Source organism: Myodes glareolus, chromosome 13 (assembly GCF_982192425.1).
Source record: "Myodes glareolus chromosome 13, mMyoGla1.1, whole genome shotgun sequence".
NCBI classification, from domain to species: domain Eukaryota; kingdom Metazoa; phylum Chordata; class Mammalia; order Rodentia; family Cricetidae; genus Myodes; species Myodes glareolus.
Window position 1 is genome coordinate 37,576,049 of NC_142038.1, and position 5,027 is coordinate 37,581,075.

The 5,027-nt window shown below is 43.1% G+C and overlaps 1 pseudogene; it reads right to left on the reverse strand.

Moving 5' to 3' along the window:
- Nucleotides 1–1,730: 1,730 nt before the first annotated feature.
- Nucleotides 1,731–4,425, reverse strand: LOC146891742 (tubulin alpha-1A chain-like; annotated as a pseudogene).
- Nucleotides 4,426–5,027: the final 602 nt, after the last annotated feature.

The following is a 5,027-nucleotide window of genomic DNA, read 5'->3' on the forward strand; positions in this document are numbered from 1 at the left end:
AGTACTTTAGAGATGATTAACTTGTATTTCCTAATAAGTTAGCAGCTTTTACAATACTAGAACTCTGCACTCTGTAATGATTTTGAATTAAAACTTATTGGCGAATCAATCCCACACCAGTTATGTTTTAAGGGGTTATTTATTTTGGGGGGTAAAACTTACATACACCATAAACCGTCAGGAAGGGAGCCTAGTTGCTGGAGCAGGAGCCAGAAGCAGGAGCCTGGAGCAGGAGCCGGGAGCAAGCACCGGAACCAAGAGAGCCTGATCTGGATCTGCTTCTCTTTTTAAAAGAGAAATATACCACGCCCCAGTGGGCTGGTATTTTAGCAGCTATTGGCTGACGGAGCGGAAGTCGCTCCCCGCTGCACTGTGGGCTCGTATTTCAGCGACTATTGGTTGAGGCAGCGGAAGTTACTCCCACAACAAAAACTAGTAAAGAAACCAAATTAGTCATTCTGAGAGTAAACACAGAACAAGTTTATATCTAGCTGTTAATGCTGTCTCCTGCAAAGGCAAGGAACAGGTCCCAGGGTGAAATGGGAACAGGAGGGAGTCTAAGAGCTAGCATTGCCCTAGAGCAAACTGAGACTAAGGTCTACCTGCTGATCTATAGAACCCATCTTGGCAGGTGTGTACCAAGCTGACCTGAGAAAGCTGCCCTGAACTCAACATTTTTCCCCCTTCACAAGTACTGATGACAGGACTCAATAATGAATCCTGTCTGTCAAAGGGCTCAAGGGGGTGATACTGGAACCTTAATGCCATCAGTTGAACAGTATTGACCCATTTTTTAAACAAAAGCCATCAGTCTGTTGATAAGAAGAAGCAAGATCATTAGGGGCCTCTTAGAGCTGATAGTAAGGTTGTTAACCAAGGAGACCAGCTGAACAAGTTTTCATCCAGCTTCCCTGGGAGCGTTCTGTTCTCTGTCATTAGCAAGGCCATTGAATCTCTAATTACCCCAAAGTGATTGACACAGAAACAACATTCTTCCCCCAAAAGAGGAGGTCCAAACCTCTTAGTATCAACACAAAAAATTATCACTCAGTTTATACAAATAGCTTAAGCCCTAACAATATAAAACATGATATAATACATTTTATAGTACAGATGTCTCACAGTCTTATAAATTTATTTAAAACTTAAAATCTCTTAAATGTCTTTTTGTAATATTAAAAATAAAGTACTTCTTTGGTCTCACCCACGTTAGCATATATAGCCTGTCTTTTAGATCTCAGCCTGCTCCATTTTACCGTAGCTGGTACTTTTGGTGACTCTCACCTGGCACTGGCATTTTTAAAACTATTAAGGTCCATTGTTGCAACTGCACATTCTTCGGGACTCTAGTCCTGTTATACATTTGTAAACCTCAGCTGCTTTTTTTTTATGATCCCTTTATGCCTTTCTAACCATTATCAACAGGGTGATTCTTAAATTAGCGAAGTCTAGCTGACATAACAAGGTACATTTTGAGTATAAAAACATTGAGGTGTAGCTTTAATCTACTTTAATCTAAACTTTCTTGGAGATTTGTTAGGCCCACTCCATGTCACCTTTAGTCCAGATGGCAGTGAAATCATGTGGCATCCATTTTTTTAACTCTAGAAAAACGGCAGTACAAAATTTAAAATGGAATTATGCCTTAGACTTTTTTTAATTACCATGCATATATTTTAAGTAAATAAAACATGGGTCTAACAAAGGAAGATTAATAATACAATTTTAGAGCCAGTTTTTAATAAAAAATAAAGACAGCATATAGCAGTTTTAACATTATCTATACCAAAAAATCATCTGAATCTTTACTAACCCAAATTTAGTAATCAGAGCTCAGTGATAAAGTCTCAGCTCCATGCTTTGAAGAAAACTTACACAGACAAACTTTTTAACAAAACAAGCACATTTAGTATTTGCATGTATGAGAAACCACAACAAATATAGTTCACATCCCCTTTTGACCTTTTATAACTTTTTATATAACTTTAATCCTTTTTTTCTTTTCTTTTTAAAGACAGGGAATATTTTATTTAAAATCCATCAGTGAAACGGACAGCTAGGGTCTATGACAAATCCTTCATATTTTAAAGCATAAGTCAGTAATTGTATGAAAGCACATATTGCCACATACAAATTAGCTGTTCAGACCACATTTTCTATGTTGAAACAGAATAAACTTCCCTGTAAAAGTATCACTTTTGTGACATTTATTTTATTATTCCTCTCCTTCTCCCTCACCCTCTCCTTCAATAGAATCCAAACTACCTCCTCATAATCCTTATCTAGAGCAGCCATGTCTTCACAGGCCTCAGAGAACTCCCCCTCCCCCATACCCTCACACATACCAGTGCACAAAGGCACGCTTAGCATACATCAGATCAAACTTGTGATCTAGGTGAGCCCAGACCTCAGCGATGGCTGTGGTGTTTCTCAGCATGCACACAGTTCTCTGGACCTTGGTCAGGTCTCCACCAGGTACCACCGTGGTAATTAATGCCAAACTTAAAGCCAGTGGGCATCAGTCCACAAACTGGATGGTACACTTGGTCTTGATGGTGGCAATGGCAGCATTGACATCTTTGGGAACCACATCACCACGGTATAGCAGGCAGCAAGCCATGTATTTACCTTGGCAAGGGTGACATTTCACCATCTGGTTGGCTGGCTCAAAGCAGGCATTGGTGATCTCTGCTACAGAAAGCTGCTCATGGTAGGCTTTCTCAGCAGAGATGACAGGGACAGATATGGCCAGAGGGAAGTGGATGCGAGGGTAGGGCACCAGGTTGGTCTGGAATTCTTTCAGGTCAAGATTTAGGGCTCCATCAAACCTGAGGGAAGCAGTAATGGAAGACACAATTTGACCTATGAACCTATTTAGATTAGCGTAAGTGGGGCGCTCGATATCAAGATTTCTATGACAGATGCCATAGATGGCATCGTTGTCTACTATGAAGGCACAATCAGAGTGCTCCAGGGTGGAGTGGGTGGTGAGGATGGAATTGTAGGACTCAAGCAAAGCGATGGAAACCGGAGTTGGGGGGGGGGGGGCGCTGGGTAGATGGAGAACTCCAGCTTGGACTTCTTTCTGTAATCAGCAGAGAACCTCTCCATCAGCAGGGAGGTGAACCCAGAGCCAGTTCCACCGCCAAAGCTGTGGAAAACCAAGAAGCCCTGAAGATCTGTGCACTGGTTGGCCAGCTTGTGAATTCTGTCCAAGATAAGGCCAATGATCTCCTTGCCAATGGTGTAGTGGCCACTGGCATAGTTATTGGCAGCATCTTCCTTGCCTGGGGTGGAAAAGCTGGCAGTAGGTACCAGTACGAACTTCATCAGTAACCGTAGGTTGCATGTCTACAAACACTGCCCGGGGCACATGCTTGCCAGCGCCTGTCTCACTGAAGAAGGTGTTGCAGGAGCCATCTCCTCCCACAGTGGTCTTGCCACTTGGCATCTGGCCATCAGGCTGGATGCCATGTTCCAGGCAGTAGAGTTCCCAGCAGGCATTGCTGATCTGGACACCAACCTGGTCAATATGGATGAAGATGCACTCACGCATGGTTGCTGCTTTGCGGCTTCCCGGAGGATGGCGGAGACAAGGAGGAGGTGTTGCTTCTTACAGCATGACTCTTAGGCGGTTGATGTAAGAGAACCTCAATCCATTTTTTCCTTTATTCCTTGAGTCTCCTGCTTTCTCCCTTGCTTTCCAGATGACATACCAAAATCTCTCTTGCTTTTTAGACAACATACCAAAAACTCTCTCACCTTTTAGACAATATAAAAACTCTTACCGAAGTCTTTCTTGTGGTTTTTCTCAGTGGTGTATGATGTATGGCTACAATATTTTAAACAAGAACAGAAACATGCATATACTATAACAAAAAAACTTTAAATGTATATCACACAAAATCTGGTACCAATATGAAACATCTGAGACTAACAGTAGTTTTTTTTATATACATTAAACAATAATAATTTGTAACCAGCCCCTATAAATAATGACCAATATTTATAATCCATTAGATCTGAATGACCAAAGCAGCTCTGGTGAGGGAAGTCAAACCTTGGTCAGATTTGATCAGACAGAAATTGAGGCACGCAGTCCGAAGGGCGGGCAGAGGGAACTCATCCACCAGCATGGGAGGGCAGGGAGGTATGCAGCATGGGGGGAAAGAGATTGTTAACCTTTCCAAGTCATAGCAATTAACCCCAGATTCTCTGTTTAGCGTTTGAAATCCTATTAGGATACATCAGTCCCCTACAACTGTGACTGGTAGCCTTGCTACATTGTAACAACAAGGCTGCATAGCCCAGTTACCCAGCCACACAAGCACACTGCCCCGCAGCTGGCAGCCTCATGCTTGGGGAAAGGAAAATATACCCCTGTGTTTATGGCCTTATCTCTAAAGTCCTGTAAGTGATCACCATATCAAAGTCAAAGAAGTCATGATTTGAGTCTGCCCCATATCGTCAGCGTCAGCCTAAGTCAGGACAAAAACATAACAATACAGAGACACACAGGACAATGAACAGGACAATGGCACAAAACCAAACCAAAGACACAGCTTCAAGCTGTTTTGCGGGTATGGCCCGCCCATCTATCGCAATGAGACCACTACTCACGTGTCTTACCACAGAACTGACAACACGTCCCACCAGAGAACTGAGTATGTTACCTACGTATCTCACCAGAGGGAACCCTGCAGAAGGACCCGGGGAACGTCTCCTCCAGGCGCCCCGCCTGTGATCTTTTCGTGCGTCTGCAGATCGTCTTCAGGTATTTACGATTCCTGGGCCCACTCACAGAAAGACACAAGACAGAGACATGAGACATGAAACAAAACACAGAAGATTCACTGGCCAGTTGAAGGCTCTATAGGTGGTAGTCCCAGTGGCTTGGGGGATCCAGGATGAGCCCCCAAATGTTATGCCCAAATTCATGAAGTCCCCACAAAAGCCAACAAGGAGACCGAGTCCCATATGTAAAAGCAAACTCGGTCTTTCTGCATGTCCAACGTATGGGAATAAAT